Here is a 27,427-nt window from a genome sequence, read left to right on the forward strand (position 1 = left end):
GGATTGTTTGAGAGCACCAGGATGCAATTCGGATTGTGCAACGCTTCTGCAACCTTCCAGCGATTCATCGATGAAGTGACCAGAGGACTTCCTGGAGTTTACGCATTCGTCGACGACATCCTGATTGCATCAAAAGATCCTGATGAACACATCCATCATCTCAAGACTCTCTTCAACAGACTTCAAGAATATGGACTCTGCGTCAACGTCTCCAAGTGCAACTTCGGTAAAGAAACCATCGACTTCCTTGGATTCCGGCTATCTACAAGCGGCATCGAACCTCTGACAGATCGAGTTCAGTGTATCTTGGATTATCCACAGCCAACGACCTTGACACAACTTCGAAGATTTCTCGGTATGTACAATTTTTATCGACGTTTCATTCCGAAAGCTGCCGATTTGTTACATCCGTTAATAAAATTTCTCGAAGGTCATAAAAATAAAAAATCACCTCGTTCTGCTCGTGCCAACGACCAACTCGCGTGGACCGATGAAGCAACAAAGTCGTTCACTTTGGCCAAAGATGCCATGGCAAATGCCACACTCCTGAGACATCCACTACCTGGAGCTAAATTAAGTGTTTGGGTAGATGCTTCAGATGTCGCAGTGGGTGGTGCTCTCATGCAATTAGCCGACAAATGGGAACCCATCGCATTCTTCTCTATGAAATTGTCCAAAAGTCAAAACAAATGGTCCGCATACGACCGAGAACTATTTGCAATTTATTCATCTATAAAAAAATTCAAGCATATGCTCGAAGGCAGGGAGTTCATTATCTACACAGATCAGAGGCCCCTAATTTATGCCTTCAAGCAAAATCCAAACAAATGTTCGCCGCGACAGCTTCGTCATTTGGACTTGATATCCCAGTATTCAACCGATATCCGTCACGTCCAAGGCTCTCAAAATTATGTCGCAGATGCACTGTCAAGAATCGAAATCGACGCAATAACTGGTTCTAAGGACATTAATTTCAAAGAATTCGGGGAATTTCAATCAAGCGACCCGGAACTGAAAGAAATTTTGAAGGGTAACAACACATCTCTACAGCTGGAACTGAAGCCATGTCATCTAACAGATGGTGAATTATGGTGTGACATTTCAACTGGCTCACCCAGACCTTTCGTTCCAGACTCGTATCGAAAGCTGATTTTTGACCACCTTCACAATCTATCGCATCCCGGAATCGCTGTAACAAAAAACCTCATTTGCTCACGATATGTGTGGCCAAACATGAACAAAAACATCACAGCTTGGGTACGCTGCTGCCAATCATGCCAGCGATCGAAAATCCAGAGGCACACAAAAGCACCTCTGAGCACCTTCGCACTTCCCGACGCTCGTTTTTCACATGTGCACATTGACATTATAGGCCCTTATCCACCATCAAACGGGAACATCTACTGTCTTACCATGATAGACAGATTTACAAGATGGCCCGAAGTAACACCGATACCGGACATACGCGCCGAAACCATCTGCAAAGCATTCTTTGATTCATGGATCAGTCGTTTTGGGTGTCCCTCAACAGTGACCACAGATCGTGGAACTCAATTTGAATCTCATCTCTTCCAGCAGCTCGCAGCACTACTAGGAACAGATCGCATACGAACCACTGCATATCATCCAATTGCCAATGGTCTGGTCGAGCGATTTCATCGCACCCTAAAAAGTGCCATCATTGCTCACGACAATACCAAATGGTCAGAATCGCTTCCGATAGTCCTCCTGGGTCTACGATCCGCTTTCAAGGAGGATCTTCAAGCTACCTGTGCCGAACTGGTGTATGGAACCACTATTAGATTGCCATCTGACCTACTTTCAGATGAGGTGTCCAAATCTACACCAGACGCTACCTATGCATCAATGCTGTCTTCGCTCATGAGGAGTTTATCACCCATATCTCCATCTCATAAGAATACTTTCAAGATTTATGTTCATCCTTCCTTAAAATCTTGTTCTCATGTGTTCTTACGCGTAGACAAAGTTCGACCTGCATTAAGCGCACCCTACACTGGACCATATCCTGTAGTGCGAAGGACCGACAAAGTTTTTGTAATCAAAGTAAATGGTAAATCTATCTCAGTGTCTATTGACAGAGTCAAACCTGCATTCGCCATGGATGACAGAGAACCACCTGCAGTCACCGAACTACCAAATGAGATCAGTTCTAAACAGGACTCCAAAAGTCCAGTGTCAACGACAGAAAAAACAGTAACAACTCGTTATGGACGAAGAGTTCATTTTCCAGAACGATTTGTTTCGTATTTTTGATTGCATATGTTTTACACCCATTTATATTCTTGTGTTATGCCTTTACATTTTCGCATATGTGTACATATTATTTTCGCATTTCTCGCATAAGTGTTAATTTACATTATTTATTTTTTCAAATCATTGCAAACATGTTAACATCGTATATATTCGTATTTTTCATTCGTCTTAGCAAAATATTGAATTCTCAGCTGTCGCAAGTATTTATACACACATGCACATTGGTTATTATTTGTTATAATTTTGTATCATCAATATGTGAATGTCAATCTTGTATTTCCTACATTAGCGTTCGCTCGCTCACTGGGGGGATAGTCTGTGGCGTCGCCGCCGACGTGTGGAAAAGAAAGCCACTTCCTCAGAGCGAGGATTAATGTACGCGCTCAAAGCGCCATCAGGTGATTATTCTAGTTATTGCGCAGTTCGTTTCTCGTCATGTATATAGGATGTTGTGTGAAATAAAGTCCGTCCCTTGTGTAAGATATGTCTCTGTAACTACACGCAACCGATGCATCTCATAATTCCCGATAAACAAAACAAAAACGGTGGCATGACCACAGAAAAATATTGCTGCCACAGGGAGTCTCCACATCGAGGGATTATCGCACCAACCTCTAAGTGAGTATAAAAAAGGCTGCCCTTTGTGAAATCGGCAATAAATTTTTATTCCCGGTGTAATTAGTCCTCGTGTGCAGAAAACGACGGTGGTGCGACAAAAATGATCGATGGGTCAAAGCCCGAGACAGAGATGAGTGGCAGCTGCTCAACATGGAGGGGGGCGAACAGTCTTTAGAGTGATATACTATTTATGGAGGCCATTTATTGGAGGACAAGTCTCAATACTTATTTACTCATTGTTTTTATGTTAATCTTCAACTCTAACTTAATTAACTTTTATCACGTGGATTAGAAACAATAAAGGCGTAATGATTACGATTGGGACTCTAATAACACTCATAGAAAAAATAAATACTGAACCAGGACTGCTCTCGCGGCGTCTGATCATCGGAGATAGTCGCATGTCCTATTGGACGGGACGAAGTAATGAAACAGTTATGGGGCCATTCAAGTATTACGTTAGCAGATTTTCAGCCATTTTTAACCCCCCCCCTCCCCAGCAACAGTCAGCAAAACACTGACACCCACCCACCCACCCCCCCCCCCGTCGGCAAAATTTAGAATATTTCATATCTTCAAAGAGGGGTGGTTGATGACGTAAGCAACCTTCAAACCCCCCTCCCCCCTTGTTATCAAAAGTCAGCAAATCCGAAACCCCCCCTCCCCCCCCCCCGATGCTGACGTAATACTTGAATCACCCCTATACCATTTATGATGATGAATATTCTGTAAATCATCACACCGATATACAATACCACTTTTTCGAGCGTTTCGACGGATTTACTCCTTAAACGGACAACACAAAAAAAAAAAAAATAGAACCAACTTTCCACCAAATTCTGGATTCCGAAAATGAGATTTCAAAGTTCTTTGGCCTCCTTAAACACTTGATATGCATATGTTTCTTCTTCTTTTTCAATTCAAGAAGCACCTTGCAAGCGTTTCTATCTCTTCTCTGTAGTTAAGTTTTAAAAGAATCTCTCGCTCTGTCTCAGTAATGTCTTTTTTTTTAAATGCTTTTTTGCCACTTGATCTCAACTAACCCTGGAACTTGGGGGAGAAAACAAAAAAGCACACAGCAACCAAAAATATCGCTATTTATATATTCTCTCACCTCCTGTTACTTCACAACCTTCCACATCTCGCCTTTTCTCGTTTTGTTTTGTTCTTCTCTTTTTAAATTTCGTTCTCTTTCACGGATGTTCTCGCTTTTCCGACTTCGAGAGAGCTTTTTGAAATGTTTCCGGAAAAGATGGAGGGGGTAGAAAATGCATACTCTGTCTGCAGAAAGATAACATTCCAGATGCTTCTTTCAATAACACTTTACGTCAAGAAAATGAAATTGTTCTCGTTTGTTTATAAAAAACGGTTTCGTTATACCACTCGAACCACCGAAAAATCTCTCTCAGGACCGCCGTCAGACGTGAGCCCCTGGGTTGAAAATAATAGCGGGGCCAGAGGAGTCAATAATTTCGGGCCCTCCCTAAACCCTGATTCTATATACAATATTCTTTACGAGAAGGGATCCACAAATCATACGTTATTACAAAAATCATAGGGATACTGAAAAACATTTATAAATAAATATATAAACGTAACAAATGTAAATTTACAACAAAAAAAATTGATAAGAAGTTTGAATTAAAAGAATTTCAGAAAAAATATTAATTTCTATTTCCATGAAAGAAATAATTCCAAAACCAATTAAAACAGGACCTAATGAAAGAAATCGTCTAAAAACTAATGAAAATTCAGAATCGATAAATCGAAAATAAGAAAAATAATTGGCAGAGTTAATTCAAGTGCCCGTGAAAATTGACAATGGATGAAAGAAATAATTCCAGCGCACATGAGTGTTTAAAAAAAAATGCAAAAAAAAATATTATGATATTATCGTTGAAAATTCGGAATTAATAAAGGAAATGATTCCAGAATTGATAGAAATTCGGAATTAATAAAGGAAATGATTCCAGAATTGATAGAAATTCGGAATTAATAAAGGAAACGATTCCAGAATTGATAGAAATTCGGAATTAATAAAGGAAACGATTCCAGAATTGATAGAAATTCAGAGTTAATGGAAGAACTGATTCTATAATAGGTGAAAATTTCAAAATTTATTAAAGAAATAATTCCAGAATTACTTCTTTGTAGATAAAAATTCAGATGAAATCCAGAATCGATGAAAACTCTGGAAAAGTTAAAATTTATAAAGGAAATTATAGTCTTATTGTATATGCGAGACTGCCAAAACGCGGGGGTCGATGCTAACGCACCTGTCGCATAACCCTCCTAAGGACGGCCTTGTACGTAAGTCGTATTTTGACTGGATCTGTTTATTATCTCGTTTCGATGTCATTTTGGGGAAAAAATAAAATTAATTTCTCTCTCGTATATGACGTAGTTTTGACGGCCGATCACGTTCACTCTTGAGGATATGCCAATTTTTCTCTCCTGAGCTACGCGATAGGCACCGCACATACTCCTACTTTCGCATACGTTTGCACAGGAGCAGCAGCAGCAGCAGCTAAACAACACCTATAAAGAAATGAAGGTTTGCCAATGACGTTAGGAAAACATCGTTAACAGTGGCAGGCAAGGAGATAACTCGGTTTGTCTTATCTTTAACACAGGGTTATACAACCTATAAAAAAACTCCGAAGAGAGAGGGCGACGACAAAGCATCTTGTGGATTCACCTTGACCTGGGTTGACCAAATTATTTCAAGTAGAAACAGGAAGTGGGACAGGAGTGACACTATTTTCGGTATTCAAAAATCTGTAATTATCGATAAAATCTGGATTTCTCAAGAAAATATTACATATCCATAAATGCAATGTGGAAAAAGTCCGTAGAAACTTGAAAAATTCATAAAAACCGGAAAAATAACCGAAATGAAAAACGGTTTGCAGGGTTAGCATCGCTAGGTCACGTTTTTTTTAAGATAGGAAAAAAATAATCAAAAACTAGTCGATAGGTGACGCTGACGTATACAAGTCAAAGAAAAGATACGCAAATAACGAACAGAATGCCTCCAAATCGTTAATTATAGCAGTATGTGTTCCACATGACCACCACCACATTGCAGGTGAGTCACAAATCCAACAAAGCTTCATTTTTCGCACTCAGCATCCTTGTTCACATACACGGTTTGCAACGGTGAACTGGTTGTGAACTAGGACCGCAAGTTCTTATAACCGTCTCATTTGCATATTTCCACCTCGTACCAGCGCCACCTATTGGCAGGTTTTGGTTGTTGTTGTTTTTTTTTCCTGTCTTAAAAAATTCTCGTGGCCTAGTGATGCTAACCCTGCAAACCGTTTTTTATTTCGGTTATTTTTCCGGTTTTTATTCATTTTTAAAGTTTCTACGGACTTTTTGCCCACCCTGTACATTTCATTATAAAGTGCAATAGCAATGCGTTGGGAAATGGGACTCTTATTGCCATTTATGGACAGACGGGAAAATTTTAGTGAAGATATAGAATGAGCTGTGCAATTTTTGCTGCCATCTATGTAAGGATCAGAGGAAATTCCCTTGATTCTCTGAAACGATAATAAATAGCAGCGAATAGTTTCACTCCATGTGTCTTAGGCTGATCGCATTTCCTTGAGAAAAATACGGGATATTGAGCTTCTAGATATACTTCACCGCACATCTCCATCCGCACATTATCTCCATACGGCAATTTTCTACCATTACAGTTGGATGAGAAATGAAGGTGCCATCTATAGGCGAAAATTCGAGTAACGGAGTAAGATTGGGAAAAAAGCAACTTTAAATGCGGATAAACCATCTTACCCGCATTTAACGCTGCTTAGAAACGTGTTTTTTTTAACACAGGGCAACAACTTTCTAATTGGACTTTAGGGCACATGGTGCCTGTAAAAAAAGTTAATTTTTTTCAAATAACTATACAAACTTTTGTAATATGAGCGATACATCTGAAAGTACTACAGGTTTTACTTAAATACTTTCTTCTAATTGGAAGTATGCCTCTAGTATCAACAATTAACCAGTATAATGTCATGTGCTCGGTTACCTGTATGTATAGGTATTTTTTCCTTAATTTCTGTTCATTACAAGTATGCAAGTGTATGTATGTATACCTTTTTGAAGTCTACTTAAAAACCAAAATATCCCAGACCCTCGAACTCGTTAAGTAGGGCTTCAAATTCCCTCTAATCTAGATCAAAATTCCCTCTAATTTAGACCAAAATTAGAGCCCCGTTTTGATTGGCATTCATAATCGTAATTATTCTTCATGAATCTATTAACTTGATAATTAGTAATTATTGCTATGCATTTTATCAATCCCTCCAGCTTTCGCACAAAAAACTGTGAATGACTTTGCAAGCCTTGATCGTTAAAATTACCTCTGAAAATTACCCCAAAAGAACTGCAATTTTTTCTTTATTACAGTTATTTAACATGGGATCAGAACTACGTTTCTTGATTGGTTAAGACATACGTGACGTCACGGACAGGATTTCCTTATTTGGAAGAAATACTAGAAGAGTTTTTTTATGAATGAACAGGCGATGAAGTTATGAATGAAATGACGTCACAGGTTGCGTGATCGATGGAGAGTTTTTCATGAATGGAATTGGGAATTTATGAATGAATGCAAACGGAAGTATTTCTATTGCGTACGCTCGTAGCACTATATTTACTATCGTTAGTGCAACAAGGAGTAGGTTATTGAACTCAAACATTCCATATACGGAATAAACATGTAATAGCATTCATTCATAAAATTCTGGATAAATGCGCGTGGATGGCTATTGTTGTATATTTCCCATGCTCTGCGTTGCCAATGGCAATAACGGTTACAAGATGTAAACCGTTCAAACTAGAAACAATGTAATTCAAACAATAATCCAGCAACAATTAATTGATTGGTCATTCATCAATTGTAGTTTCACTCTTCCTCAGGTAACAATGGTTTTTAAACAATGCCACGCACTCAGTAATCAATTTATTTTTCAAAAAATTGTAGAAAATAAACGAATTGGACTATCAGGATGCGGTTTTTACCAAAATGTTTGTCGTGATAAGAAGTTTTGAAAGAGCATGTAAAATTCAATCTAATTTATTTCCTTCAATTATTTAATTGCCTATTTCCAAATATGATCGATTCAGTGTAATCGATCATATTTGGTCACTCAACACTGATTTTGTTCTCAAAGATATTTCAGTGATTTTAGGATGAATTTTGGAGTGTTGATTACGTATCCCATTGGTTTTGTCAGACTGGATCTGGTTTTTGAAGTGAAAATCAAATTTCAATGGTAATACCATAAGTAGCATACAAATCGCATTGAAACTGTGCATTAGGCATTGCACTGTAAAAGTTTCATGAAAATTCATTTATAAAACTTGAAAAATGTAATCAATGAAGTCGACTGCATTTGCTAGAATATAACATTTAATAATGGTTGCATTTTTCAAGTTTTAGAAATGAACTTTTTATGAACCTTTTATAGTGTAATCCTGGCCATATAAATAAATACCGTAAATTATTGGCAAGATATTTCAGTGATTTTAGAGTCATTTTGGAGCCCTGATTAAAAATCTGGCATTGGTATTGTCGAATTGCCGCTAGTTTTTGAGATAACACATACTCTCAGCAATGGGATTTGTATGTTGCTTATGTATCACCATTGTAATTTAATATTCACTTTATCTCAAAAACTAGAGTCTATCTGAAAAAAAAAAATCAATGCCAAATTTGGAACGAGGGGCCTAAAATCATGCTAAAACTTATGAAATATCCTTGTCAATGAGTTGATGTATTTCTTCATAACGCACGCTTCAAATGTGATTTGTATACTTATGTATTACTATTAAAATTTAATTTTCAATTTTTTCTCACTTAATCTCAAAAACTAAATTCAATCTAACAAAACCAATTTTACCCTAAAACACATTACCCTCTCATTATTTCGAGGTACGATCGTAAAATTTTCTATCATTATATCGGGGTCCGACTATATTCATCATTCATACTAGACTCATTTGGACTTTTTTATTTCATATTTATCAAATTGACCAATTACACTAGGGTATTCATGATCACAGATAAATGGCAGTAAATATATCAAATTTACCAATGACACTTGGTTATAATGCATAATCGCCGGTAAAAGTGATAATCATTTTAGTAGTTAACAAACTTACCAAGACGATTGATAAGTATGCATAATAACCGGTACAATCACCCATTTATCACATTTACGTTCGTATTTGTATGTATTCGATATTCTTCAAACGTATTTGAGATACAATAAAACCCCCCTTAACGGACACCCCTCGGATGCGGTCACCCCTCTTTTACAGCCAAATAATAATTTCCCGTTGTATAATAGAAATATGCTTTCAAACCCCTGATTAACGGTCACCCGTCTTTAACGAACGAATTTTTTCGTCCCGTCGCCTTCCGCAAAAAGAGAGGTTTTACTGTGCTTAAATGAACATGGATTCATTTATTAGCTTATTCAACGCTTTATTTCCATGTATCACAAGTTTTAGGAAATTTTATATTAAAAAAAACGACCTATATATAGTAAAAACTCCTCTTAACGGTCACCCCTCTTTTACGGCCACACAATTAATAATCTTCCTTGTATAATAAAAGCATGCGTTTCAAACCCGCTGATAAACGATCACCACCCTCTTTTTACGGATGAATTTTTCTGTCCCGCCGGTGTCCGCAAAAGAGGAATTTCACTGCACTCATTAGGGGTCATTCAAGTATTACGTCATCACCGATGGGGGGAGGTGTTTCCGATTTTCCGACTTTTGATGTCAAGGGGGAAGGGGGTTTGGATGATGCTTACATCATCACCCACCCTTTACGAAAATATGAAATATTCTTAATGACACCTTGTTACTTATTCATTGCGCCAAAAATGGAAAAAAAACCTTTCGGTAGTTATTGGGCATTCTCCCAATTCTCCCTATTGATAAGTCCCCTGCAGAGCCACTTTAGTGATCTCTAAATGTTTCACGGATCCTTCAAGTGCTCTGGAACTGTGCAACGCATCACTCAAGTAATCCGTAATTATGCCGGGGATCACTTAAGTAATCTGGGAATGTTCCGCGGGTAATTTGAGTGATGTAGAACCGCACCGGGTGCCGCTTAAGTGCTCTAAAATTTTGCACGTGTCACTCAAGGGATCTCTAAACATGCCACGGATCGTTTAAGTGTTCTGGAACTGTGTCGCGAGTTACTTAAGTGATCTTTGAATGCACCACGGGCCTACTTCAGTGATCCGGAAATGTGCCACCGGCCACTTAAATGCTCTGGAATTGTGCCACGGGTCATTTAAGCGATCTGCAAAATGTGCCGCTTAGTTCATTTTTACAAAATTGGGTTTGAGGGGGCAAGACACATCACATAACTTTCAGGACCACATTTGTTCCGCGAGTCAAGGGTTTACCATATATGACTTAAAAGGTGGGTCACAATGAATTTCTTAAAGAGAAATTTTGACTTCTTACCTTTCAAATAGCATTGAAATTAACAGAAATTGACTATAATTACATATAAAGGTATTTTCTTTCGAAATTTTAATTTTTTGTAAGAAATATTTTTTTTTAAATTAAAAAACATATTTTTTCTTCTGGGGGGGCACACGAGCACCCCCATGCCCCCCTCCCACGTTCGTTTCTGATCCCCACCAATATGTGTTAGGAGGTAGGGGGCAGTACTGACGAATATTTGCTGACAAGGGGGAGGAGGTCAAAAATGGCTAAAAATTTGCTTACGTAATACTTAAACGGCCCCTTACAGTAACCGCTGGAAATTCATTTCTGTTAATTTTTTGAAACAGCCTTGAATATAACTTGGAATGTCACAAAAAAGTGAGTTGAAAATCTGGCATCATTTTCAGATTTCATGATCCGATTCAAATTTTTCCCATGGCACCATGTATATATACTCTTGAACCCTTCCCGTTCCAAAATAGATGTTTCTCTTAACTAATTATTGTGAGTATTTCAACACTTGCTGTACTCGTTTGCATGAGTAATAGCTGTGTATTACGTAGAAAAGATTTCTCTCTTTTTAATCAATGTCTGTCTCCGCGGCTTGGATTTTCTCCAGATTTAAAAGAAAGTAAAGTATAAAAATTTATACTTTTTTGCGAAGTTTGTTCTCACTGATGGATCTCCCTTATCTTGTTATTCTCTGAAAGTTGCGAGAAAACGAAATTTCGCAGAAAGTTTGTACTGTATATAGAGCAGGCATCTTCAATCCGTTGCTCGCGAGCACCATGGTGCTCCCTGAAGCACCCAGAGTTCTCGATGCTCGTGTTTGATTTCGTGCTCACGAGCACTTGAGATCAACGTTTCAATTAAACAACTGTCGCATTCAAGGATTGAAATAATTCTGATTTAATGTATTCGTATGTCAAACTTGCCGTACGTAAGGGTGCTCTTCTTTTGATGATGAATACAAGCAGTGATCGCGACTAGGAAAAGGTTGAAGACCTCTGGTAGAGAGGGTGAACGTGACATGTTCTTCCAAACGAAAGAGGGTGATAGACGAATCCAAGTGGAACATGGAACACCCCAAAAACCCTGTCCTATCCGGAACCGTTTTCGAGTTGTGGTTGATAATCTATTATGGAAAAAAATGTGTCACGTCTGGAAAAAACCCAAATATTTGTGAAGTTCGTGACTGAGCACGTTTCGAAAAAGCATAAAAAATCTTATAAGATAGCATCAATTACATCGAAATACAGTCGAAGCTCGATATAACGACCCCTTCGTTCCGTCGAAAGCGGACGTTATATTGGGCGGGTCGTTATATTGAAAGTGAAACATGTATGATAGTCATTCTATGAAAACATTTGGGACTTATCCTACCGGTCGTTGAAATGGAATGGTCGCTATAATGTGGGGTGGTTATCACGAGCGTCGACCGTATCTAGATTTATTGGTGAACCACAACTACTGAAAGATTAGCTAAGTTCAAGATCGAATTGTTGCCAAAATTTTTTGTCGCTAATTCCCGCAAACACCTTTGTAGCTACAATTTTACAAAAAACGTGTTTTTGGTAAAAACACCAGCTTTCGATATAGCCTACAATAATCTTCGGGAGAAAAATTTAGCCTTTTGTACGCAATCCATCACTGAATTTTTGTCAAAGTAGATATTCGACAAAAATTCGCAAATGGTGGTTGCAGATTTTAGCGACAATTTGATTTTGCAGAAAAAACCCTATAAGGTGACACTACTACTGTTAGGATATCTGTATTTAATGGCGAGCTATACAAAAGCGCTGAGAGATTGGCGAAATACAAAATCGAACTGTCTGGCAGTTTCTGAAAATCTACTGAAATATATAGGTCGACAAGCACTGATTTCAGAGATGTATTGCAAAGAAAAGGCTAAATTTCTCTTGAACTAGATCACAGATATTGTTTATTTCAGACTCTTTGGAAAGCTGATGCAATGGACAAGTTTTTGGTAAATTTGACCGATTGTAGCTATAAGGGTGTTTGCGGAATTGACTATTAAAAATTTTGACGACAATTAGATATTGAACTTCGCTATTTTTCAGCGCATGTAGGCGAGCAGGCCTCCGCACGGGTTGCCATAAACGTCATCCAGACTACCTAGAAAGTTCACCACATTTTGAAACAATTATTTATTTTTGAAGCATATTTTAATATTTGAATTAAATTATATGTGTGAAAGGATTTTCACCTTGGGATTTTCAAAACAAAATTTGTATACTATTAGACATGCTCTCTCTCAGACTCTGTGCCAGAGTTCAGGACCACAGCCCGTATATTTAAGTTGAGTTCCCCCCCCCCCCACCTCTAAATTATTGTGACCGTGGGCAAATGTAGAAATAACACCAGGGTCGGAAATAATAGCTGGAGACGTCCTAATAATTTCGGGAGGCCCTTAGCCAGATTTTATATATTCTGTGGGAGCAAGAAAGACATCCTCAAAGAGTGGCTAGAATATTGGGATGATAGCAACAAAGGAAGGGTCACCTATGCTATCTTCCCTAAGATTAGCACCACAAGAACTCAAGGAGACTTTTATATAAATCAATTACTCACGCAACATGGTGCCACAGGAATTGCTCAAGCTGGGTTTCATGGAAAGTCCCCGATGTGCATTTTCTGCAACAAAGATAGTGGCACCACCCAACATCTTATATATCAATGCGAATATTGGGAAGGCCAGAGAAAGAAGATAAACTTCACAAGCACTAACATTCCAATTACGGCACTGATTAAAAACCAAAAAACAAGAACCCTTCTTTCTGGTATAATGGACTTGGCAGTGCAAAGGTACTTAGGAACAGAGTGAAATGTTCCCGAGAGAAACAAATTGATTGAAAAGTGGTAATCGGGAGCACCAAATTCCTGCTCGTGGGTTGTTAATGGCGTTGCCCGAGTTTTGTAAGGTTGATTGTTTAACTCGGACCAATGGTGCTCCGAGGATATATAATGTATATATTTTTAACATGTAATTATTTTTTTTTTTTTTTGATTGAGAAAATAAATGCTCCCTCCGGGGAACCCCCGTATCGGGTCGGGGTAAGTAACTCATATTCTGTGGGAGAGAGGAATCATTCACGCAAAAGTCCATACGTTATTACAAAATATACAGGAATTCTAAAAAATATCAATACAAAAAAATAAAGACACCAATTGAACGTAACTTAACAAAAATATTAATGAAAATTTTGAACTAAAGAAAATTTTAAATTGATGAAAGAAATAATTCCAAAACCAATTGAAATTAGGACCGAATGAAAGAAATTGTCTGAGATTTGATGAAAATTCAGAATCGAAAGTAAGAAAAATAATTGACAGAGGTAATTATTCCAGCACCCCTGGAAATTGAGAATGAATGCAATAATAATTCCAGAATTGATGAAAATTCAGAATAAATGAAAAATAATAGTTTCAGAATAAATGGAAGTTCAAAACTTACGAAATAAATTTCTTTTTAGATTAAAATTCAGAATTCGAGAATTATTTCTTTCCACATGAAAATGCAGAATTCCAGAATGAATGGAAATTCAGAATTTATGAAAGTTATTACTACCACAAATGCGGAGGGGGGAACCAAAGACGGGGCCGCTGCAACCGCACCTGTCATACACCCCTATGATGACGGCTCTGAATAACGCCCAATTATACAGTAGAACCTCACGATAACGGACACCCATGGGACCAAAACGTTTGTCTGCTAACGGGGTGTGTCCGCAATTGGGAGGTACGATATACAGTAGAGCCTCGTTTATACGAGTTCCACATTTATACGACGTTTAGGGCGCGGTAGCCCGGTCGATAAGATGCTCGCCTAAAGTACCAAAGGATGTTTAGAGGTGTCACGAGTTCGATACCCAGTTCGTCCTTGTCAGAAAACTTTCCTGACACAGGGGTACAACAAAAAACGGCGACTTGACCGCAGCAAAAATTTCTACCGCAGGGAGTCCCCCATCGAGGGGTTAGCGCACCAACCCCTCGACGAGTATAAAAAACAAGCCTGCCGTTCGGAATCGGCAATAAATTGTAGGTCCCGGTCTAATTAGCCCTCGTGTGCAGAAAATGACCGTGGTGTGACAAAAATGATCAAATGATTATACGACGTTTAGCTTCGGTCGCAATCGGTTCCTATATGTTACTGTGTGTATAACTGATGCACCGGTAATCGTCTCGATAAAGAAAGTTTGATTAAATTTCACTAGATTTATGACTTTTACCGGCGATTATACATAATTCCTAAATAAAGTTGGAAAGTCTGATAAAATATAGAAAAATTAATAACCTTTCTTCTCTTCATTAAAACAATTAATTATTTTCACCCGCACATGATATGTGCACTGTACATATTTTGCATCGAAAATTAAATTAAAATAAGTGTGAAGAAGAAATAAACGTTCATAACAATATCAGTTATGTGTGTTTTCTTCACACGTATCAACGTACTAACGAATCTAACATTACCATTCGGAATCAGCATCTCTTGGACCATAGTTATGTTCAGTTAATCAGGTAATTAATTCACGAATTATCATATTTACCAATACGAGTTTGGCAATATACATGATCACCGTTGAATATGATAAATTCTCGATTTATGAACAAAAATTCACAAATTTTTGTCCGCTAAAGGAGGTGTGAAATACGTTAAAGTCCTATTCCACGGGAACGGGATCAGAAACGTGTCCGTTAACGGGGAGTATCCGTTAAGGGACGCTACACCATTGATGAGAAATGACAGAATTCTCTTTCAGCAATACCGTGGCCATTTCTTTTAGGTTGTTATTGCCATTTCGGTTGTGGAAATTGTTTATAAACGTAAAAGAGCAGAAAACGCAAACGTTTCGACCCAGTTTAAAAAAGAAAGTTTCCTTTTTTTTCCCCAGAAAAAATACACAAGAAGGTCACGTAAACATATGATCCCAAAAACTCTCAATAATAATAATACCAGGAGGAGGAGGGGAAAAAAAGTAGTGAAAAGGAAGTGAAGCGCAGGCATAACTATATACACAACATGGCGAAACGATATTTCACTCAACCCTGTCTAAATACAAAGTTTTTGAAAGAAAGAGGAGGTGGAAAATCTCATGACGTAGGAGGACAACATCACAGCCGACGTTTCTTCCGGCTTCTTTCTTCTTAAATAAGAATAAGACGAATATCTTTCTTGAAAATACTGTGATAACAAACGTCCGAGTTTGCGCGTGGAAAACATCTCACATCACCGATTCATTATGAACAATGGCATCCATTCATCTCTGCAGAACCTTCGGTTACTGGTGAAACAAGTCTATCTGTTGAGTCTATACAGGATGGATACTATCGACCGCCCAATATAATTACACACGTGATTCCTTGTGAAAACGAATACGGAAAGTGTTTTCAATTTTTTAATTTGACCAATGATTATGGAGTTATAAAGCATCACAGAAATTGATGACGTTTCTTTCGAATCCTGCCAAATGCACCGAACGTGCACCAAACGTATAACTTGGCGATGTTCAGATGATAGCAATGCTATAAGGCCATGTGTCCACACTCATATATAAAATCGCCCAATAAATCGCTCGATTTGTCGAACGACAAGTCACAGAACACGTGTTGCGCGACTCGTATATGAGCGTGGACGTGTTCTGCGACTTGAGCTTGCGATTTTTCATAGATAAAAGTCGCAGAACACCCGATTTGTTCTGCGACTGTTGCAGAACATTGTAGCAGAAAACGGGTTCTGTCACTTCGTATATGAGTGTGGACGTACCCTTACCTTGAGAGTAATCAACAAAGCTAAAGCTGTGTGTAGCCAGTTTTCTTTTCCTTGCCCTTTCGCTCAAAAAATTTTACTTAACAGTAAAGAAAATAAAATTACCATATTTTTTGGCAAAACATTTTTTTCAATAGATCATAGATCTTGTATGGCTAACGCTTTATAAATCTGGTGATAAATTTGCCAGTATTGTGGGGCGAAGGTAACACGTAATAACTAGATTAACATCACTCTACACGAAGAGGAAAAAGTGCCAATCGTGAAAGAAAATGACTGAACTTGGCTTCCAACGGTGTTTGAATATTTCAATTTATTTTTAATTAGCGGCAACCCGCTGCATAAGGGAAAAATTGTTTTTCGTTGGTTGTTTGGCGCATAACTGGCCGTTAGAAAAGGGACACGTCACAAAATTTCATAACGTTATAACTCTCTTAATATCCGTCCGGTCCTGAAAAATGTAAAACACTTTTCCATATTAGTTTTTCACAACGGATCAGGTGTGTAATCATTGGGCGGTCGATAGTATCGATATGGACACCCTTCAAAGTGTTTTCACTATAGTGTTTTGACTATTTTCTTTTGACTCTCTCTCTCTTGGAACTACGATACACTTCATTAATAACCGCATTAAACGAATTGTTTTCTCCCCTTTATCACAAAATTATTATTGTTTTTCTTTTCCTCCCTCTCTGAGTTTTGACGAGTAAAAAAAATATAGTATTACATATTTACATCCATATTTTTATGGGCATCATTTTTGAGCCACCTCGTTGAGCTTTCTGTGGCGGGAAATGCAGATGCTGGAATTCCACAAGGGTGGACATTCCCCCATCCTGGGAAATGTACCGTAAAATGCGAGTTATATGGTCAGTCTTCGTATATATAAAAGTTTCTGACCAACGAACTGAAAACGTTGTGCAATCCCACCCCCACACACACACACACACACACACACTATACCATAGATTAGTTTAGATCGATCATGGTACGAAACATATTGTACCAAATTTACAAATGGCTTTTGTCTTCTCGTTCTCGCTGCAATTCTTAATAGTGTCACCTTCTTTAATGATCCGTTAATGTGTGTGCGTGTGGATGAACTCGTATTGGCCTCAGATCAAGAATTCGGCAGTTCCACTAAAACAATATATATTTGTTTTTAATTTTCAGCAATCTAGTGCTTTGTTTATTTGTTTTGCCTTCGCAAATAAACTCACACGTGCTCACGATTCATGAGAGAGCGAGAGAGAGACAGTCTCAGAAAAATTTGAACGTTGCAATAACTGGACTGAGACTCGACCGACTTTTCAGCTGTTGCTGCAAATGAAGGACGTGAAGACGAGAAAAACAAAACGAATTGAGGATGCGGTTAAAGTCTTTTCGACTCCATTGTCGTCCAAGGATAAATCCTCAGTCAGCATCCGTCTGTGATACCAGCAAACTTCCATCACATTATTTCTGGAAATAGCAATGAAGCCCCTCGTTATACGAGGAACACTTTCACTGGATTCCTAAGAATATGCGTACTCGACGACCCCCCCCCCCACCCCATGCCTAACAAGATGCAATCCATCAGCTAATCCGTTCTTGCGAATCGAGCAAAACAAAATAGGTTCAAAGAACACTTTCGAAAGGGTTCGAATCATACAACCAGCACGAAAACCACCAGGCTCTTGGAAATGTTTTATTTGAAACAATGGCAAAGTTTCCATCCGGCAAAATGTGATGTCATTGAACCTAGGTGACCCCCCCTGAAATTCGTTGCATATTATGCTACTTTACCGCACACCAACTTTGATCATATCGCCATACAACAATTTACTACCGATAGGTTTCAGTCAGAAATGAATGCGCTATCTATCGGTGATCACCCCTCTGGTTCTTCGGGAAAGAACTTGTTATCTATGTTCTTTACCCAGGATCGTATCCGCAGACATTTTCATGGTGGTAAACAGGCAGTGACCGCGGTGTCACTCGGGCAATGCATGTTGCAATGTTTGATTATGTTCTAACTTCAATCTCGGGCAAACTCGGTTACAACGGCCTCGGTTGTGACGACAACACGGCTACAACCATCAACAACATGCGGTCCCGACTGATTCCCAATGTGACCATTGTTAGCGAGCCTTGCTTATAACTTCGATGAAAACACCACGTTCTCGTATATAATGACACCTTTTCGACGCTATTGCTTTCGTTTTAATGGCGTTTTACAATGAAAATGTGACCTAAATATAAGCATTCATCTGTGACATATCTCTCATGTTAAATTTTTTTTCCCGCCAAGGGAAATTTGTACGTAATAATGGGTGATTTCACCGACAATAAGTAACATTTTTGGTGACAATTGCCAAATTCCCTTGTTTGCAGTCCCAAAATTTCCTGGTTTTCTTTTGTTTTTTGTTTGTTTGTTTTTTTGTTTTTTTTTTTGATAAAATATGGTCATAATAAAATGAAAACATCGTGTGCAATATTTTATTGAGTCAGATTATACAGGGTGTTCCCGGATCAAATTCCCTTAATTTCAAACAGCGACTAAAAATTAGTTATGTCACGTAGGATGACAATATTAGAAAAATTTGGCTGCCTAACTCCGCGATTTTCATGACAAATGTCTGAAATTCTCATTACGTACGCTACCATTGTTGCGAGTAAACAAAGAGGAAAAGGGCGTCACTATAAGAGGTGAGTGTATCCGGATGAGGGGAGCGGCAGCCCAGATCGATAAGGTACTCGCCTAAAGTACCAAAGAATGTATGTAAGTGTCGTGACTTCGATGTTCGGTTCGTCTTTGTCAGAAACTCCCCTGACAAGGAGGTACGACAGAAATGGCTACAACATGGCCGCAGAAATGCTTGCTACCACCACCAAACCAGAACATGGCTCCCACTCTGTCCCAAAGAGGGATATAAGCGGATAACGAATCCACGCTGGGGAAAAATGCTTGCTACCGAAGGGAGTCCCCTCCCCCACTGAGGAGTTAGCGCAAAACCTCTCGACTAAACATGTGAAATGACCCGTAGTGTGAAAAAAATGATCGATGATCAAATGAATCCGAATATAACATTGTAAAGGATGAAAAAAGGGAATATAAATCAAAAGCAACACAAAAAATTGTGTTTAAAAAAAAAATCAGTGTACTTCCACGTCTACCCATTTTTTGCGTGGCTGAAAAACGGCTCGATGACAGTGTCAAGCCGGTTCCATACAGCAGCGCAAAAACCGGTTTTTTGGTGTGGCTACGCAAAATCAACCATTTAAATCGTCCGCGTTGTGTTGCATCCACAACTCGAAACCGGTTTTGCGGAATTCTGCCGAATTCTGCTGGTGTATATCCGGATTTACGTGGACGGACGCACCGCCCGTTCATTTTGAAGTTGTATGGGGTTTTTATTTTCTGAGCCCCTTATAGTGCTTATTGACCCCGTTGAACACATTGAATGTTTCCGCATCTGAAGAAAAAACTATCCTGGAGGGGAAATCTCAAGTTCACCATGGATAAGACCTAAATATCTCCACAGAACAATTTACGCTTTTTCCTATGGCAACACCAAATTTTCCATTTTTCCATTCCATTTGTTTCCCATAACAATAGCAGCGTTTGTGATGACGCTTGCAGAAAATTTGTCGTCGCAGAGTAAAGGCAATCAAGTTTTCCGAATATTGCCACCCTAGGTCAGTGGTGCGCGAACCGTGGGTCGCGACCTCCTCCCCCCCCCCCCCCTGAAACTTCTAAATAAGAAATTCATTTTTATTTAAAAATACAGTATGTCAAAACTAAAAAATACCTTTATTCAGCTCAGCTAATTACCATGTATCATACAACCTAATTTTATCAAATTCTACTTGTATAATAATCAATATATTGTCTCCGTCGTGCCAGAATAGGAATGTGCAATTTTCTTGCAAAAAAAAGAACATGCGAAATGACGTTTGAATGTTTACTGTACCCATGTTACTCTATAGAAGTTATTTTCCTAAAATGTTTTGCAACGTGTGTTTCAATAGGGTTACACATTCGCAGTTCAAGCACAACTTAGGTAGCAAAACAAGGTATACAAACAGCTGATTAAAAAAAAAGAAGAAAATTTGTACATTCGTGCTTCTGGTATGCGACATACGATAAGTTAGTACGTTTGCAGGGTGACTTAGAGAGAATCACTCAATTTCAAAATTGTACGTTTCTTAAAAATTAAAAACAGAATATATAAAAATAATGGGTAATATATGAATATGCAGGGGAAAATGTGTCTACGTTTCATGAAAATTTTTTGTTAATGGTCATTTTCAAGTGTAGAATCATTTTGAAATCGGATGACTCTTTTTTAATCACCCTGTATACGGAAATCAAGGGCCATACACCTCGCTGCACTTCCATCTTGCATAAGGAACACTAAGTACATCAAAACACAAAGTAAATATTTATATGATATTGAAAAAAAATTGAACATCTTTGGAAGTCAATATCACACCCAGTTTAAAATCGAAACAAGCGTTTCGAAAAATGCTTTCGGGACAGCACATTTGCTGCAAATGTTACGGAATGTCCCGTAAAACTGGGACATATAGTCAGCCCATGTAGGGACCGCCGATAAATTTTTTTCAAATTAATAAAATTTGGTCAAAAAGGGGATCGCAGTTCAAAAAGTTTGGCCATTCCCCTAAGTGACATGACTAATTTTTAATAGCTGTTTAAAATAAACCATTTGCTCCGAACACCCTGTATTTTTCTTAACTAAAACATCTTTGAAATGTCAAACTCGGTTGTAACGACGCAATTTCGGGAAATCTTCGACCATTTTAATCGACTTTAACTGCACTTTGCAAAAAATTACCATTACATCACAACCAGGCATCATTGCTTGCATTTAAATTGGAGCATATCCTGACATGATTGCTTCTTTAGTGATAAGAAAACACACTCTCTACCAATTTAGTACCATGATCAGACTGTCTTTGTCATTTGGCAACTGTTTCATGCATATGAGAATCAGGCGAGATCAAAATAGTTACCTCCAAATTAAATTACGCCTAATCGAACCTAGATTGGTTTGTAGAGCGATTGGTGCAATAACTACGCCTTGGCGCATACCCACAAGTAGAAATTTTCACTGATAAGAAATATTTGTTCAAATTGAAGAATTGCAATGTCATCTCGGTGACTCATTCTTCAGTCAGTCCATACCAGGAAAAACCAATAAAGAAAGGAACAATAGGTGTTTTTTTTTTTTTCATTCCTGATACGAAACCGAGCATTGAGAAATATGTTGGTATGGAAGTTCCCATTGGTTCCTGCTATCATCTATTCTGTCTCACGAGATGAGACAATCTAATTCCTAACCAATCAGCGGTGCGTTAATATTATTGCTGCCAGTATTAGTGTCATACAAGTGGTGACATCATTGTTGTCGTGGTGGCAATCCCGTTTGTGTGTGCGTTTGTGTCTTTCCAGATCTCTTATTTGTCTTTTTTAACGTGCTTTTCCCAGAGACCTTTGCCAAAGGATATTCTTTCTCCAGGTAGGATGACTCATGATCATGGATGACGCAAACAGACTCTGAAAGATCCCAGTAATGTTAGTAGGTGGTGGGAACTGGCACTTGGTTTTTACTGCCAAGAGTAAACATTGTGGCGTTATAATCGCATGGCAGGAATCGCACAACATCATGCAGAGACAGATGCCATCTAGTTTCATCTAACATCTGGTACAAAAATACTAAATTTAAAGAAAAAAATTGATTTCCCACAGTTGCCAGATAAAGAAGATTAATGCCATGTTTTGAGTTCGGAAGAAAAGAATCTCTATCTCTTTGCCAGGTTTAGTGTTTCTTTCCAATGTTGGAGCAGTGTTTCCCAAGGTGTGTGTTGGTCGATACCTTCATGAAAGGAACTTCCCATAGTAGTGAATTCGGAATAGTGAACCACGCGATATTTCGGGGATAAAACTACATGGTGGTCATAAACTAACTTCAACCATATAAAATGAAATTTAAGATATAGTTGTTTCACAGTATACGCTCAACAATGAGAAGAGAAACAAAAACCTAGCTCTCACACCGTTGCGGTAACAGCAATAAAATTTCGAATAATTCAAATAGTGACACTTACGTTTATGCATTGCAAAGTGATCGGCACAGTGAAAAACCATGAATGGCAATTCGAACCGAACTGTACCACCATAAACACCGGTGCATGTTGCAGACAAAGAAAGAAGATCTCGTCAAGGGGTTGGTGCGCCAACCTCTCAGTGGGGGTACTTACTGCGGCAGTAATGCGATCTGCATCATTGGCTGTTTTCCACGGGAGAGTTTGGAGTTCTAATCCCCCTCAAGACGAACGAGATTATAGTGTTTATTTTGCAGAAAAAAAAAACATAACATCCCCCCCCCTTGAGAAAATTCTGCGTACGCCTATGGCCGCGAGTATTGGAGGTTTGGAAACCCCCCCCCCCCCCATAGATCACAGAAAGTAAAAGATGTAATACCTTGCTTATACCATGGGACTTTTTCAAAATATTACCGAGATTTACCGTTGAAAGAATTTTTTTAAACAGAAAAAATCCAAAAACAAATTAAAAAACTAAATTAGTAGATTTGTTCAAAATTTCTGAAAATTTATTTATTGATATCTTTCAATTGGATTGGAGTCAATTTCTCATCGACTTTCACCGATGAAAATATAACTTTTATTTTTTAAGTAAAATTCTTAAAACTTTAATTACAAATTAACTTAGAAAGTACACCGGCGGAAAATAAAATCCCAACACCAAGAAGGAGTAGTGCTAGATAAACGAAATTTTAGAGGTGTGTTTGCACATCTGAAAGATGACACCTATTCGAATTTTGCACTAGACGAATAAGAGTGGCGCTAGTAGATATGCACTATGATCATGCAACTCACGTTTGCTTTAAATACACGATGTAAACTTCGTGAGAGCGTTATTTATCGTCCGGATTGCACGTTGTGAGCTACGTTTGAGTCAAGAATACCTTTAAGGGGACGAAGAAGGCAGTATCGTCAACGTACTGAGTTTGAACGCGGCCGTGTAATACGGCTACGAGAAGATGGATTTTCTTTCCGCGATATTGCGCAAAGACTTGGCAGGGATGTATCCACTGTGCATAATTTTTGGCAGCAGTGGTCACGGGAAGGCACTGTCTCAAGAAGACCGGGCTCCAACCGCACACGGGCCACTACTGAGAGGGAAGACCACCGTATTCGCCGCATGGTTGTGGCACATTGTACTGCATCTGCAGGAGAAATTACAGCTTGTGTTGTCCCCAGAGTGACACAGCGAACTGTAACAAATCGATTACTTCAGGGACAGCTCCAGACGGCCTGTAGCGTTCATTTCACTAACTCCAAATCATTGCCATCTGCGACACCATCAGTGGTGTCAAATTAGAGCTCATTGGAGGGCGGAGTGGAGATCTGTAGCGTTCTCAAATGAGAGCCGTTTCTGTCTTGGTGCCAGTGATGGTCTTACGTTGGTAAGAAGGAGGACAGGCGAGAGCTTGGAAGCAAGCTGTCAGCGACCCAGACACAGTGGACCTACACCAGAAGTTATGATCTGGGGAGCAATTTCCTATGATAGCAGGAGCACTCTCGTCGTTATTCCCAGCAACTTGACAGCAAATTTGTACGTCAGACTGGTGATTGAACCGGTTGGGCTGCCATTCATGAGCAGTATTCAAGGGGTGTTTTCCAACAGGATAACGCTCGTCCTCATACCACTCTGCTGTTACCCAACGTGCTCTACAGAGTGTCGACATATTGCCTTGGCCTGCGAGATCACCAGATCTTTGCCCCATACGTGCTCGATGGGAGATTATTGTAAGACAAATCCAGCGTCATCCACAACCAGCATTAACCGTTGCTGATTTGACTGACCAAGTGCAACAGGCATGGAACTCCATCCCACAAAATGACATACGGCACCTGTACGACACAATGCATGCACGTTTGCATGTTTACATTCACAATCGTGGCGACTACAGTGGTTATTAATGTACCACCATTTCACATTTGAAATGAATTTTCTCACGCTTACTTTAACCTGTAACCTTGAAACTTTAATCAAATAAATACGTTACCTAGATAATTGCTTTGCCTGAATTTCATTCCTCTAAAGTAATTTCTTCTTCTTGGTGTTGGGATTTTATTTTCCACCAGTGTATTAACTAAGTCACAAAGTAAAGTACTTGAAAACTTACACAATAAATTTTTTATTGTGTAAGTTTGGAAGCAATCAATTTCTGAAGAAAAATTTCAAAGAAAATGTTGCAACGAAAATTCCAATAATTTTTTCTACAAAAAAAGATTTAACATTAGAAAAAAAAAAAGTCTTACGCCGGTATTACACTATAAAAGTTTGATAAAAGTTATTTTATAAAACTTGAAAAATGCAACCAATAAGTTCATCGGTTGCATTTACTCGAACGTAACCGATAACCCCTTATTAGTTGAATTTTTCAAGTTTTACAAATGAACTTTTATAAAAATTTTACAATATAATCCCCGCTTTAGAGGAAATCCAAAAATGTCTAAATCAAATTAAAAAATCCAATAAAAATGTTTCGAATGCTGTCATCCATCATCTTAGACGCCTTTTTATTAAAAAAGGAAACACCGTGATCCAGTGTTTCTCAAAGTGTGCGTCGTTGCTCCTAGGGACGTCGTGGCGAGCTAGAGATAATGATTTGTGCGCCGATTTATGGAAGCACGACCCTGCCTTTCTTATTTCTTTCTTTGACTTATCTTTCCGAGTTCACCTCAGCATAATATCCAGAAAATATGTTTCCTTGATACACTGAAGTGAAAGAAAAGCTGGTACACCCACCTAATATATATCGTGTATGCCACCCCCCCCCCCTCGAGTACTCGCAACACGACGAGGGTTTACGGAAAATTCACCGCCATGCAATTCACCGCTAGGAAAATTCACCGCGAGGAAAATTCACCGCCGGAAAATTCATCGCTAGGAAATTTCACCGCTAGGAAAATTAACCGCCGGAAAATTAACCGCCGGAAAATTCACAGCTAGGAAAATTCACCGACAACAGTTCGATGAGAGTCAGAAAGCGAGGGAGTGAGCGATTGTGTTACTGAGTCAGTGAGCGAGGGAGTGAGTGATTCAGTTACTGAGTCAATGAGCGAGGGATTGAGTGAGTGAGCGAGCGAGCTACTGAGTGAGTGATCGAGCTATTGAATCAGTGAGTGAGTGAGCTACTGAGTGGATGAGTGATCTAGTGAGTAAGTGAGTGAGTGAGCTACTGAGTGGATGAGTGATCTAGTGAGTAAGTGAGTGAGTGAGCTACTGAGTGGATGAGTGATCTAGTGAGTAAGTGAGTGAGCTACTGAGTGGATGAGTGATCTAGTGAGTAAGTGAGTGAGCTACTGAGTGGATGAGTGATCTAGTGAGTAAGTGAGTGAGCTACTGAGTGGATGAGTGATCTAGTGAGTAAGTGGATGAGTGATCTAGTGAGTAAGTGAGTGAGTGAGCTACTGAGTGGACGAGTGACCCAGTGAATAAGTTTTAATTTATTTAATAATAGATTTTTTAATCATTTGTGACACTACTAGGTTAAAACTAATTCACTCACTCCCTCACTCACTTACTCACTAGGTCACTCAATCACATACTCACTAGGTCACTCACTCACATACTCATTAGGTCACTCAATCACATACTCACTAGGTCACTCACTCACATACTCATTAGGTCACTCACTCACTCACTCCTCTCTCACTGACTCAGTAACTCAATCGCTCACTCCCACGCTAACTGACTCGCATCGAACTGTTGTCGGTGAATTGTTAGTCGGTGAATTTTCCTAGCGGTGAATTTTCCGGCGATGAATTTTCCTAGTGGTGAATTGCATGGCGGTGAATTTTCCTAGCGGGGAATTGTTGGTCGGTGAATTTTCCGGCGGTGAATTTTCCTAGCGGTGAATTTTCCTAGTGGTGAATTGCATGGCGGTGAATTTTCCTAGCGGGGAATTGTTGGTCGGTGAATTTTCCTAGCGGGGAATTGTTGGTCGGTGAATTTTCCTAGCGGGGAATTGTTGGTCGGTGAATTTTCCTAGTGGGGAATTTTCCGGCGGTGAATTGCTGGCGGTGAATTTTCCGGACACGTACCATAACAGAGATTCTACCAACTTGAGCAGGCTCTTGTTGATATTGCTTCATGAGTTTTTCTCCAACCCGTACACGTCCATCAGCGCGATGAAACTGTCGTCAGACCAGGAACGTGTTTGCAGTCGTCAATAGCCAAATGTCGATGCACATAATTTTGTACCTTGCAGTCATCAAGGGTACTCGAATCAAAGGTACTCGTCAATCGCGAGACACTTATCATCAGCTCAATTGTACACCCTCATTAAAGGATTATCATTATGCTAATTTAAGCATGTGAGCAACCTCTTCAAACATGAGCCAAAACTGACTATTAAAAAAATTTTTTTTTGATTAATTTGTGTTTAATGTACATCAAAATTTCCTTTAAAAAGAAAAAATTAATTAATCAATTTGGGCCGATATCTTTACTAGGATCATTTGAGTTATCTACCTTATGTGTACCTACCTCAGGATTTGAAAAAGGAGTCATTAAAAACCATTTACAACCATTTAAGCCGGTTAAAAATGAGATACAAATATGTGTACTTCAGGTGTACTTCAGGACTTGACTTAAAAAAGAATCATTAAAAACCATTTAAGCCGGTTGAAAATGTGATCCGCAGATGTGTACCTCTGAAATGAACAGGATAAGCTCAATTCTATATAGTCAAACTGTTATTTATCCATTGGCGTATGCAAAGGGGGCCTCAAGCCGAGATTATAGTGTATTTTGCAGGGGAAACCGTGAAACACCCCCCCCCCCACTTTGAGAAAACTCTGCGTACGCCTACGTATTTATCTATGCGCATAATAACAAACGATATATAAATATAGTTTTCTTTTTTTATCAATTCTTTTTTCTTAATAAACTAAAATTGGCAACAAAGGTTTTGGGACTCTGAAAATTAGGTCACGGTTTTGAAGATTTTTTGGGTCCCGCTCTTTCCTTAAGTCTTTGAACAGTCTTGACCTAAATTTGCATACTCGTCGTTCATTACCTTGTACCAAAATATCGCTTTCGGCAATTCTTCGTAAAAACGTATTTAACAGAATTGTATTTCAAACAATCACCTGGCAACAATGATTCTTAAATAGTCTTTTTTAAACTAACAATAAATTTATCTTATTCTTTCTGTG

The 27,427-nt window shown here is 38.8% G+C and overlaps 1 protein-coding gene across 1 annotated transcript in view; it reads right to left on the reverse strand.

The window, feature by feature from the left end:
• The window catches only part of LOC149075052 (FH1/FH2 domain-containing protein 3-like), a 113,930-nt gene that overhangs the window by 84,184 nt on the left and 2,319 nt on the right, over window positions 1–27,427 (reverse strand). The window lies entirely within an intron of this gene.

This window comes from Pholcus phalangioides, unplaced genomic scaffold (genome assembly GCF_987345545.1).
Source record: "Pholcus phalangioides strain wild (caught in Gottingen) unplaced genomic scaffold, Ppha-v1.0 ptg000016l_1, whole genome shotgun sequence".
Lineage (NCBI taxonomy): Eukaryota > Metazoa > Arthropoda > Arachnida > Araneae > Pholcidae > Pholcus > Pholcus phalangioides.